Genomic DNA, 13,982 nt, shown 5'->3' with positions numbered 1-13,982 from the left:
GAAGGATTTTTGCGCTGACAGGACCTCCCACTGAAGAAGCCTCATATGACTTTGGGCCCATTTGACTGCCGGGAGACAGGAAGTCATGGAGCCTAGTAGGGACATTGCTCCTCTCAGAGACATCACTGGAGACTTTATGGCCCTTGAGACCAGGCTGATTATTTTGCAAACCTTGTCTTCAGGGAGGAAGCAGGATTGGAGTTGGGAATTTAGGGTCAAGCCCAAAAAGATCTGAGTCCTTGAGGGGGATATTTATCAACCATCCTAGCTGATGTAAGGCTATCCTGACATCTAAAAGTTGAGAGGAACAGTGGTCCTCCGATTTCCCTATTATCAGAAAGTCGTCCAAGTAGGGAAGAATCACCACGTTTTTGATTCGGAGAAAAGCTGTCACCTCCACTATAACCTTTGTAAACACTCTTGGTGCTATCGAGAGTCCAAAAGGTAGGGCAGTAAATTGGAAATGTCTCAATTCCCCTTGGATGAATAGGGCTACCGTTAGGTAGGACATGATAATAGGCATCTTTTAGGTCGATAACTGCCATGAAACAATTGTGGTGTAGGACTTTTACTGCCGAGTTCACTGATTCCATCTTGAAAGTCCGGTTCTCTATCAGCTGATTTAGACTTTTGAGGTTGATAATGGTCCTTAAGGACCCATTTGTTTTTTCTATCACGAATAGGGGGGAATAAAATCCCCATCCCCATTGTGACTTTGGAACTTCGTGAAGGACCTGCTTGTTGACTAAATCCAGCACTTCCGACTCTAGGGCCATCTGCTCCTCCCTGGACTTCCTCTTGGAGGTGATCATGAAGGTTCGGTGAGGGACTTGACTGAAGCGTATCTTTAGGCCATTCTTTATGATACTCAACACCCAGGGATTTGAAGTAATGGCTTCCCAAGCTGGGATAAAATGGGAAAGCCTTTCCCCGACCTCTAGCCTCGCGTAATTGGGGAGATTTTTTGTTACTGGAGGATGGCCCCCCAAACGTGTAACCAGAGTCCTTTCTAGATCTGGGCTCCCATCTTTTCCTTTCTCCCGGAGGGCGACCCCAGTTAAATCTTTTCCTCCGAAAGTAGGACTTTTTTGTGTCCCCCGTGAACCCTGGGAAACCTCTCTTCCTGTCGCCAGCCTTCTTCAAAAGCTCGTCCAGTTTTTGGCCAAACAATAGTTTAAGATCACAAGGAAGGGAACATAGTTTATGTTTAGACTGTAGGTCTCCTGGGCAACCCTTGAGCCACAGGGCTCGTCTGGCAGCATTAGATAAGTTAGCAGACCTGGCAGCGAGTTTAACCAAATCCGCTGAGGAGTCGGCAAGGAAAGCAGACGCTGCTTGTAATAAAGGTAGATTGGAGAAGATTTTATCTCTGGATATCTTTTTATACTTGAGCTGGTCTCCTAATTGTTGACGCCACACCATGAGTGACCTAGCGACACAAGTGCCTGCTACCGCTGGCTTCAGGCCCCCTGCCGCCACTTCCCAGGTGTGACGCAGGAAGGAATCTGCCTTCTTATCAAGAGCATCCTTTAGACTGCCTGAATTTTCCAGGGGTAGGGACGATTTTTTGGATGATCGGGCAACAGACCCGTCAACTTTAGGAATTTTATCCCAGGACCCAGAGACACTATCCTCGAAGGGGCACCTTCTTTTAGAGGATGAGGGCAACACTCCCGATTTCTCAGGTTTCTTCCATTCCCGGTCTATAAGGGTCAGAATTTTAGGATTCACTGGAAAGGGGCGTCTCTTTTTTTCCTCCAGGCCTGCGAACATAATGTCTTCCAGGGACCTGGCTGCCTTTTCCTCCCTCAACCCCATAGTAGATCTGACCGCTCTGACCAACTTGTCAGTATCCTCAATAGGGAAACAGGGCCTACCACTGTCTGATGAAGAAGAGGATGCTGAATCACTGAGGCATAGATCCTCTGACTGGGAGGATGAATCATAGTCGGAGGAGATATCCTTATGGGATCTCTTTTTCCCTTTAAGAAAGCCTTTCAGGGAATCCTGAACCTCTGTACGGATTACGGACCTCAAATTAGAAGCAAAATCTGGGGTGCTCTCCGCCATGGTTTGGTTAATACAGCTAGTACAAAGCTGTTTCTGCCAATCTATGGAAAGGGGGACTTGGCATAAGGCGCAAATCCTGTGCTTCTGTTTGGCGCTACTCTTCTTAGGTTCCTAAGGAATGAAGCACATAATAACTTTCCATTACTATTAAGTGACATTCACGAAGATCACTCACCCCTGAAGTCACAAAAGGGTACCGGATTTGGAGGCTGTTGCGGGACATAAGATGAATCCTTTCTGGATGGCCCTGAAGCGTCCGACACCTTTCTTCTCCAGCTGCCACTACGGTTGCTGGAGCGGCCGTCCGTGTGAGAGGCGTGCGACTGCTTCTTCCACTGGCGTTGTTGAGATGAAGGGGTCAGCTGCTGCTGCTGCTCCTGGCTGTCCTGGTCTGCCATAGCTGCTATACCACAAGCATGAGTATAGGCAGCGTCTGACCAGGACAACCCCTCCACCTTAAATAGGGCACATCCGGAACCCCCTCCGGTTATTGTGTCCTCCCCCCTCCTGACACCCGCCGGCCGAGGTTTGAAAAAGCCGGCCGGCAAGCGCTTACAGGGAACCGCCATGTTGGATCCGGGTGCCGCCCTCCGACGTCATTGGACCCGCTTCTCCCAGCGTGCACCGCGCCGTGACGTCAGACGCGTCACACCTGGAAGACGCCGCTCCCGGCGTGCGGCCAGCCAGGAGCCTGTGGCAGGGAGAGGACAGCGCAGCGGTCTGCGGGGAGCCGGAGCCCTCCTCACCGCCTGTGCATGCTCGGACACGGCTCCAGGGAACCACGGACGGCGCTTCTGGAACCTGGTGTTATGATCTGCAACAAGAACTAAGGAAAGATAGGGGAAAGCTGTCCCTACAGTAAGACTAAGCTGAATCCCTACGATGTAGCGGGCTGCCTGTTCCTAGTGAACAGACCCGCCTTCGTCCTCGGCTAGTCTGAACGAAGACCTATAGAATTAAGGGAGGGGTCCATAAAAGAACTAAGGACTGGGACAAAAATGGGACACCTCCTAAACAGAAGTTGTTGTAGAACACAAAAGAAAAACTGACAAAAAGTACTAGAGATCCCAGAGGACCAAGCGAACTGACAGAGATAGGCACCGAAGCACCAGGCTAGCAAGACAGTCAAAACAACACTGAAGTCCAGCAAAGCCAGAAGGGCAGAGCTGGAATATATAGGCAGATGGTCACGTGACCGCAAAACACAAGATAGAAAAAAATAACAGGAGGGTTCTAACACCTGGAACCCGGTGCACAGGCTAGTGCCCGCTCTTCCACACTGGAACAGGCCCAGGTAAGTATGGACATCTTCTTCAGACAGGTTCCCATCAAGGACAGGAAACCAAGTGAAGTGAGGGAGAGGTACCGCCCTATTATTTCAGATGGTTTCCTGTCCTTGGTGGGCGGATCCCTCTCTCTCTAGGTGTGCTGTCATGGGTGAGGGGAAAAATTGGACTAGTCATTAACGTACAAACAGCCTTCAGGGGTGAAGGGGTTAATAACATTTTATATAAAGCTTTGTTTTTGATACTTCCTGTTATTTCACTTTGACAAAACTTTATTCATATAGTCTTGTGCAGATTACATGTGTTTTTGATGCGTTTCCGAATCTAATGCAAGTCTATGGGAAAATTCTGCACAGAAGACTCAGCGTACCAGCGAGAAAAATTTATATGTTGCGGCTTTGAAACACGCACCGCAGGTCAGTTTACGCTGATTCAAAAAGGCACAGCATGAAATTTCTATAAATCCCATTTAGTTCGCTGGAACTGTAATATGCTGCATTTTTAACACAGCGAAAATACACAGCGTCAAAAATTCACCAAAAGCTCATATTGAGCACACAGCCTTAGGCCACGTTCACACGTCCAGTATTTTACATCAGTATTTTTAAGCCTAAACCAGGAGTAGAAGAATCAGAGGAAAAGTATAATAGAAACACGTCACCACTTCTGCATTTTTCATCCACTTCTTATTTTGGCTGAGAAATACTGATGTAAAATACTGACCAAATACTGAACGTGGCCTTAGAATAGATTCGTTTTTGAAGCTGTAAATTTTTGCTGTACAAAAAACGCAGCATCTTACAGTTCTAACGCACTGGGATAAATGGGATTTATAAAAAAAATCGTACTCACTGTGCTCTTTTTACTCAGTGTAAACTGACCTGCGGTGCGCGTTTTTGAAATCCGCAACATGTCAATTTCTCTTGCGAGTACACCGAGTTTCCCCATAGATTTACATTAGATCTGGAAAATCCGCAGGCAAAGAAATGCATTTGTTTTGTTAAAGCCAAAAACAAAACAGCTTATTTTAAAACATAACATACTAAAAAGAGATAAAAAAAACTGCAGCTATAAAAACGCATGTAAACGCAATGAAAAAAAAAAAAGTACCTGTCACACTCCACTAAGGAGCCAGATGGCGCACGGCGAGATGGATGGGAAGGAAAGTACTGCAACTAGGGAAAGATTAAAGTGGCAGACCAGAAGAATCTTGCCCTGCGCAACCCTGAGCTCCCTGACGTCTCTAGACGGGTTCTTTCACCCCGTGTAGCAATCTCGTTCCTAATCCCTGTCTTGCCCTAAGCACGGCCCTGGCTAGTGCATGAGGCAGCAGGAACCCTAGTCCTGCCCTATAATACAGACACAAAGGTAAACAGACAAGGGTAAAAGAAAACAGCAATCACTCTTGGCGCACCCACACTAAGGAAAGGTATATAATGGGATAGGAAGAGTGGGGCAAAGCAAAAAGGGAGGTAAGGAGAAGGATAACACCATCAAACTTCCAAACAGCAATCTCCAGAGACGGCTTCTTACTCCACGGCTCACAGCCCCCAAACCAACTCCAAGGTATAGCAAGCTATCACTGGTAACTATTAAAGCTAAGAGGTGAGTATTTATACCAGAGGGGAGTGGGGAACTCAGAACAGCTGAGATAACTCAGGATGGAGAGCTGTAGGAGACAAATAGAACTGTTTAACCCTTGCAACAACAGAGAAAGGGAAATCTGCACAGCTAACTGGAAGGCAAAGCAGATCCAACCAGGGCAGGTGCACGTGTAGCCAGACGCCACGATTTTGTGACCCCTCTCTGTCACGGTATCTCCGTGACATTACCCAATAGGTGCAGAAATGCTGCAGAAAATCTGCAACATCAAAAACTCACCAAATACTCATTGTAGGAACATACACTTTGGGTATGTGAACGTGTTGAGTATTTGCAGTGGAATTTTTTGTTAAAAACGTGAAAACGTATGGAAAAACGCAACATGTCAATAAGCCCTTAGAGTTCTGGACTCTTCTGTCAGAGCAAACTTGCCGACAAATCCTGAGATAACTTTTTCAACAGATAGTACAACATAGACGCTATAGAAGGCAAACGGTGCAAACATTTTTATTAAACCCATTTAAAAAAAATGATTTTTAGCCAAAAGATATCCTTAAAGTCTATAGCTTGGATATATGCAATTAATGTCATTAAATGTACAGTTACCGCTTTATATATGGCAATAAGTAGCATTCTGATAACAAGTCACATCTTTTCTTATATAATTGACATTCTGTGCAGTCAAAGTCTGGCTTTGAACCTTTGTCCCTGGAAAGTGCTTAGCTGACTGGTGTAAAATGATGATTCATATTTTACATTGAGTTTCACTGAAATTTTTCACACAATGTATTTAGTTAAAGTAAAATTCACAGCATCACCAGACCATATTGTTATGCACACGCCCGGGCTGAGCGGCGTGTGCGTGTGATTGTAGTGATTCCACTGGACCATGAACCGGAGAGTGCCTGGAGGGGCGTGACTAAGTATCTGGCCGATCCGACCAAGATGGCACGACGGCATACGACGCCAGTGCACCAGGGAGAAACCGGGCAGAGGGACCAGGTGCTACTCCAGGTCAAACTCCGGACACGGGGGTTGACCCACACAGGGATTACTGGATCAGGCTGGTTAGGCTGGCGCACAGACTGGAGGGTATAGGCAGGCACGACTGGTATGCAGGCAGGCGGGTAAAGGCAAGCGCAGCTAGAGTGCAGACAGGGAGGCACTAGCAGGTAGGAACACAGGCGGGATAGGACCCAGTACACACTGGGACTCAGGAACAATACAGGTAGAGGGGTACAGGCAAGCACAGCTAGAGTGCAGACAGGGAGGCACTAGCAGGTAGGAACACAGGCGGGATAGGACCGCCGGAGCAGCGGGCAGAAGCAGGGCAGGACAGGACTGCCGGAGCAGCGGGCAGAAGCAGGGCAGGACAGGACTGCCGGAGCAGCGGGCAGAAGCAGGGCAGGACAGGACTGCCGGAGCAGTGGGCAGAAGCAGGGCAGGACAGGACTGCCGGAGCAGCGGGCAGAAGCAGGGCAGGACAGGACTGCCGGAGCAGCGGGCAGAAGCAGGGCAGGACAGGACTGCCGGAGCAGCGGGCAGAAGCAGGGCAGGACAGGACTGCCGGAGCAGCGGGCAGAAGCAGGGCAGGACAGGACTGCCGGAGCAGCGGGCAGAAGCAGGGCAGGACAGGACTGCCGGAGCAGCGGGCAGAAGCAGGGCAGGACAGGACTGCCGGAGCAGTGAGCAAGGAGTCAGAGCAGGCTAGAACCGCCGGAGCGGTAAGCAAAGGAGTCAGAGCAGACTAGAACCGCCGGAGCGGTGAGCAAAGGAGTCAGAGCAGGCTAGAACCGCCGGAGCGGTGAGCAAAGGAGTCAGAGCAGGCTAGGCTGAGTAGGGGGGACAGGGCTCTGTTCACACAGAACAGACAGGAAGGGAAAGGCAGAGCCAGACACCCACAGGGTACTTGCAGTGAAGTAGCGAGTGGACCACAAACTCACAAACGGGAGTACAGAGACAACAAGCAGGAGTTAGGTACGAGTTCAGACTCTGCAGAAAAAGGAAGGGAACGGACATAGAGGCAAAACAGGTAAAGGACAGGAGAGAGTTCAGACTTTAACTGAGTGTACGGAGGAGACCGACACTGCAGCGGGATACAGGAGCGGGTCTGGGAATACGGCCCCCAGAGAGGCAGGACGAACAGGCAAGGAGCGTGTTCAGACAGGACAGACAAGATACAGGAGCGGGTCTAGGTAATCAGCCCCTAGAAGGCGAGAGGAACAGGCTAGGAGCGTGTTCAGACAGGTCAGACAAGATACAGGAACAGGTCTAGGTAATCGGCCCCTAGAAGGCAGGAGGAACAGGCTAGGAGCGTGTTCAGACAGGCCTGGAAATACAGCCTCCAGGATAGGCAGACAAGAGAACACAGAACGGGACCTGGCACCTACAGAGTGCAAGCACACACTGAAAGAAACACTATGCTCAGGCAGGGATAGATGGGCGCAGCTGAGCTATATACCAGGTGACAGACAGCAATAGGCTGAGGACGCACAAGAGGTGTGACCCACAGCAGGTACAAAAAGCAGGAAGTGATCGGGCGCCGCCCTTAAGCAGCAGAAACAGACACAAACAGACAGCATGGAGGGAAGCCAGAGAGACATTCTGGACAGGAGATCAAGTGCGCGCTCTTGCACAGTGGGAGATGGACCACTATGCAAGGACGCCGCCAGGTATGTTACAGTACCCCCCCCCTTACGCCCCCTCTTCTTCAGGCCTGCCAGAATCTTCCGCAGGGAATTCGAGGGCCAATTCTTCACTTCGAAGAGATCACTTCCACTGTCCACCGGAAAAACTGGTCTCCTCTGGGTAGCTAGGATGCTACCTCCCATCCAGCCACCCTTAGCAACAGACGAAACGGGTGGAGTACCAGGAACAGCACACAAGGAAGTCTCTCTCCACATATTTTCAGGTGGCACCCCAGAGGGTACAGGAGACAACTGGAAGTCCTCCACCGGGTTGGAGGGGGACAGAGACTTGGGGGTAATCTCTGCTTCGAGGTACATCTTGTCAAGCTCACAGGAAGAAATAGACGGGTTATCAGGTACATAATGAGGAAAAGTCACTGTCTCTTTGTTTTCTGGTGGTACCCCGGAGGATTCAGGAAACAACTGGAGGTCCTCCGCCGGGTCAGAAGAGTGCAGAGGCTCAGAGAAAACATCTGCTTCAGAGTACACTAGGTCGGACTCACTGGACGAAGCAGGCGAGGTATCGGGTACCGAGTATAGGAAAGTCTCTGTCCATTCTCCACCAGGTGGCACCCCGAAGGGTTCTGGAGACAACTGGAGGTCCTCCGCCTGGTCAGAGGAGTGTAGAGACTCGGGGGTAACTACCACTTTGGGGTACCCATTGTCAGGCTCACAGGACGAAGCGGACAAAGTATCGAGTACCGGGTGTAGAGAATTCTCTCTCCATTTGTCATCGAGTGGTATCCCGGAGGATTCAGGAGGCAACAGGGGGTCCTCCGCCAGGTAGTAGAGGTGCACAGACTCTGAGGTAACCACAGCTTTGGAGCATCCTTGGACATGCACACCGGTTAAAGTGGGTGAAGCATCTGATGCCGGGTGCAGGAAGTTCTCCTGTGTGGAGTCTGGATGGGCAGAAGTCTCTTCGGGCAGGAGAACTGGTGCACTACCCACGCACATTACCCGTTGGGGCTTCTCCGGGATACAGGGAGATGAAGCTTCAGTAGGGACTTCAAGGTTGGGGTCAGGAGGTCTCAGGGAGGACAGACCCTGGCGTGACGGCTTGCCTCTACGTCTAGCACGTCTGGACTGCCTCTTGAGGTTGGGAGAAGTATTCCGGAAAGCGTAGTCACCCTGTGAGGATTCTGGGTGGGCAGTAGTCTCATTGGGCTGGAGGACTATTGCGCTACCCACACACATTACCCATTGGGGCTGCTCCGGGATATTGGGAAGTGAAGCTTCAGCAGGAGCCTCCGGGTTAGGATCATCGAAGACCATTAGAAAGGCCACCAGGAAGGCCATTAGGTCCAGGAGGATCGGATCCTGTGTTTCATATAGGGGGTTGATCCATTCCAAGGCATCACCCGCCAGGTAAGACATAATGAATGCCACCTTAACCCGATCGGTGGGAAAACATAGAGGGTAGAACTTAAAGTGTAGCATGCATTGCTCCACAAATGCACGACTTTGTCTAGGATCCCCATAATAACGTAGCGGATCCGCGGGAACGAGAGCAGATAGATCCATCTGGACGGGTGCGTAATTCGCCTGGAACTCAGCTAAAGGAAAAAAAAAAAAAATTTATTTATTTATTTTAATGCATGTATTCGCTGGAAAACTTCTCAGAGAGCGAAGGCCGTGGGGCTCAACGGGAACCATGGCCTGAGCATGCTGTTATGCACACGCCCGGGCTGAGCGGCGTGTGCGTGTGATTGTAGTGATTCCACTGGACCATGAACCGGAGAGTGCCTGGAGGGGCGTGACTAAGTATCTGGCCGATCCGACCAAGATGGCACGACGGCATACGACGCCAGTGCACCAGGGAGAAACCGGGCAGAGGGACCAGGTGCTACTCCAGGTCAAACTCCGGACACGGGGGTTGACCCACACAGGGATTACTGGATCAGGCTGGTTAGGCTGGCGCACAGACTGGAGGGTATAGGCAGGCACGACCACTGGTAAGTCAAAAAGTGGGTATGCCTGGAAATACAAGTACAATGATAAATGGGTTTGTGCTTCAAAAGAACTACGTTATGCAATCCTTAATGATTAAATAAAAAAAGCTGTTGTTTGCATGTGCATTCTTCATAGATGGAGCATTAATTAATACAAGCATAACTAATTATAATAAACAATATATAAAAACCTAAAGGTATATGGCAGCATCCATGTCCTAATGTAAGTAATAGAAAAAACAATTCTATTGAAAAAGTGATAATAGGCAAAAAATGTATGAAATAGAAATAGTGCTAAAGGCATAATGCTTTCAGATATCTGAAAGGTATACGATAATTTAACATAAAGTTATATAGATAGTAAATCGATACACAGTAAACATGACACGCAACATTACCTCAAAAAGCAGTCCAGGGACCCACCACACCTCTCGCGTGTTTAGCACTAATTCTGGTCTTCCGAGATCTCAATCTGCACATGCGCCTCCTCCAGCGGCCATTTTTCTGAAGCCCACCGCAGGGATTTGTACAGGAGAGGGTATCTCCGCTCACTGGCGCCAACATCTTCTGAGAGGACGGGGCCCGCAGCATCGCCCCACACCCCCTGAATCAGTGACTCTGGCCCCTGTGACCCTGCTCCACCACCGCCACCCCACCCCCCCCCCGGTAAGGTTCCTTCGGATTATAAGATGCAACCCCTTTTTCCTTTCAAATTTTGGGGGGAAAAGTGCGTCTTATAATCCGAAAAAATACAGTAGTTCTTTTGACGCACAAACCCATTTATCAATGTACGTGTTTTTCCAGGCATGCCCACCTTTTGTCTTACCAGTGGTCTCTCACTTTTTCATATATTTTTTGATTGTAATAAAAATATAATGTTTTCAACTTGGCCCTTGTTTAAAGCTTCCCTTCTTGGAGTTTATGATAGCATTCTATGTAGACGGGAGGAGAGAGAAGCTAGAGGCAGAGATAGAGCTCCTTCTGTAGATAGGGCCCTAGACAGTTTAGAGGGTGTGGACCCCCCAGCACCTGAGGTATCACATGACATGTTACATGATCCCATTTGAAAAAAATCATGTGATTAACACACAGGTGCAGATGTAAGATGACTGAGACAGCAGTGTGCTACACGCTCTGGGCACATTTTTTCCCCTTATGTACAGCGCTATAAATAACATAGAACTATACATAATAGAGGATACTATGTAATAAGAAATTGTGCTATATATAACAAGAGGACGCTATCGAATACGGGACGGCACTATACATAACAAAACGAATGCTACGTAATAAGGGACAGCGCTATATATAGCAACAGGGAATGCTATGTAATAAGGGACAGCGTTATATATAACAAGAGAACGCTATATAATACGGGACAGCGATATACATAACTAAAAGGAATGCTACGTAATAAGGGACAACGCTATATATAACAATGGGATGCTACTGTATATAACATGGGACAGATCGCTCTGTGCGCATGGTTTAAAGTGATGGTCCAACACTAAATTATATTTTCATCCAACACTCTATTTAATGTCATAATCTAATCTTTTTTCTAATATGTTTCAATTAAAAATTCCTTATTCTTCCCTAACTACACTATCTAACTGCTTTATTCCCAATGCATGCTGGGATACTGGAATGAAGCGTCATCAGGGGCAGAGGCAGCAGTCACTGCCTCAGCCTCTTCCCCCTCTCTCAAAAGAAGCCTCAACAGTGACACTCGCTTCAGGGACTGAACTAATCCCTGCCCTAGTGAGCATGCACCGATTGTTGATTCCAATGTGTGCTGAGTAGATTCCTGTCACTGTGCAATATTCTTCTCAATGCATAGTGACAATGCGCTCTGATCAGAAGTGACGAGCCAGCAACAGAGCGCAAGGTCATTGCACATTGTAAAGAGCAAACAGAGACCAGCGACGCCCCTGCAAGAGACTTCACTTCTGATCAGAGCGGGAGAGGGTGCGCATTGTCACTGTCCACTGGGTGGAATAGTGCACAGTGACAGGAATCTACTGAGCATCCTTCGGAATTGACAATCGACGCATGCTCAGTAGATCAGGGACTAGCCCAGTCTCTGAAATAGACATCACTGATGACGCTTCGTTTCAGAAAGGAGGAAGAGGTTGTGGCATTCACTGACACTTCATTTGATTATGCCAGCATGAACTGAGATTCTCAAATGAAGTGTCATCAAAGAGGAAGTAGTACAAAAAAAATAAAGCCGTTAGATAGTGTAATTAGGGTAAGAGAGGGCTTTTTTAATTAAAGTATATATAAAAAAAAAATTAGATTGTGATATTGCATAAAATTTAGTTTTGGACCATTCCTTTAACCCCTTAACGACCGCCGATATGCATTAAAACGGCGGGCAATAAGGGGCTTTAGTCCCTCATTACCGTTTTAAAAAGGCGATAGGGAAAAAGGCTGTAGCGCCCCCCCAGAGTCGGAAATTCTCCGGGATCTCAGCTTCCAGGGATGAACATGATCAGGGCTGTTTTTTCCGGTCCCCGATCACATGATCGCCATTATTCATTGAATAACGGTGATCACAACAACAAAAAAAGTGTGCCCACGGTTACAATGATTTCTCTCTCCTCTGACAGGATATACATGTCAGAGGAGAGAGAAATGATGCCCCCCGAGCCCAACCGGTACCTTCACCGTACCCTGGATTTCCTAATCCATCCCCCGGCCCTCCATCATCTTCCTGTAAAAAAAAAAAAAAAAAAAGGTGGGCACATGCGTCCACAGAGGTCTGCCAGCCGGTACCTGGCAACAATAGGGAATTTTTCCTATTGGTTCCATTTTATCACTGTGATAAATCCTATCAAAGTGATCAAAAGCAAAAAAAATAATAAATAAAATCCCCCTTTGTCACCCCCTGAGTAAGATAAAAATGATAAAATAAAATATATATATTTTTTCCAATCTTTGCTGTTAGGCTTAGGGTTGGGGTTAGTGTTGTGTTAGGGTTAGGATTACTGTTGTGTTAGGGTTAGGTAAGGATTGTGTTAGGTTTAGGATTAGGGTTGTGTTGGGGTTAGGGTTGGTTTAGCTTTGTGTTAAGGTTAGTTTTTTTTTCAAAAGTAAAGAAATAAAATGATGACAACATGACGACTAGTGTTGAGCACAAGTGCTCGCTACTTGAATTTGCATTGGGTGCTCGGGTATGCACAGAGTATTGCGGGTGCTCGAGTGACATGCTCAAGTCCCCGTCCCACGTTTTGTGGCTGTTATACAGCCAAGAAAAACCACACGGGAATTGTCTGTCATATACGGGCAATCCCCATGGCTTTTTTTGGGTGTCTAACAGCCGCGAAACATGTGGGGTGGGGACTCGACCATGTCCCTCGAACACCCGCAATACTCGGTGCATACCTGAGCAACCAATGCCAACTTAAGTAGCGAGAACTTGTGCGCAACACCAATGACAACATATTCAATATGACGACCTAATATTATCAAATTCTGTGTCATACCTCTAGGTTAAAAATGCTCACTATACCCCTTGATTACACTCCTCTCAAGGATTTTATTTCCAAAATGGAGGGGCTTCCACTGTTTAGGCACCTTAGGGGTTCTCGTAAAGCAACATGGTGTCTGCTCTCGATTCCAGACAATTTTGCGTTCAAAAAGTCACATAGCGCTCCTTCATTTCCGAGCCCTGCCATGCGCCCAAACAGTGTTTTTTCCCCATATATGGGGTATCACCGTACTCAGGAGAAATTGCAAAACAAGTTTTGGGGTCCATTTTCTCCTGTTACTCTTGTGAAAATAAAAAATTTGGTGCTAAAAGACCATTTTTGTAGAAAAAGTTGGATTTTTTATTTTTACGGCTCTACTTTATGAACTTCTGTGAAACACCTGGGGGTTCAAGGTGCTCACCACACATCTCGATAAGTTTCTTGAGGGGTCTAGTTTCCAAAACGGGGTCGCTTGTGGGGAGGTTTCCACTGTTTAGGCACATCAGGGGCTCTCCAAACGCGACCTGGCATGTGCTCTAGATTCCAGCCAATTTTACGTTCAAAAAGTGAAATGGTGCTCCTTCCCTTCCGAGCCCTGCTGTGCGCTCAAACAGTGGTTTCCCACCAGTATCGGCGTACTCAGGAGAAATTGCACAACAGATGTTGTGGTCTATTTCCTCTTGTTACCCTTGCAAAAATAAAAAAATTGGGGTCTGAACTAAAATTTATGTGAAAAAAAAGTTAAATGTTCATTTTTTCCTTCCACGTAGCTTCAGTACCTGTGAAGCTCATGAAGGGTTAATAAGCTTCTTGAATGTGGATTTGAGCACTTTGAGGGGTGCAGCTTTCGGAATGATGTCACTTTTGGGTATTTTCTGTCATAAAGGCCCCTCAAAATCACTTCAAATGTGA

This window comes from Phyllobates terribilis, unplaced genomic scaffold (assembly GCF_046119375.1).
Source record: "Phyllobates terribilis strain yellow unplaced genomic scaffold, ASM4611937v1 Scaffold_2__4_contigs__length_985480577, whole genome shotgun sequence".
Taxonomy (NCBI): domain Eukaryota; kingdom Metazoa; phylum Chordata; class Amphibia; order Anura; family Dendrobatidae; genus Phyllobates; species Phyllobates terribilis.
Note: the sequence above shows the minus strand (reverse complement) of the source record.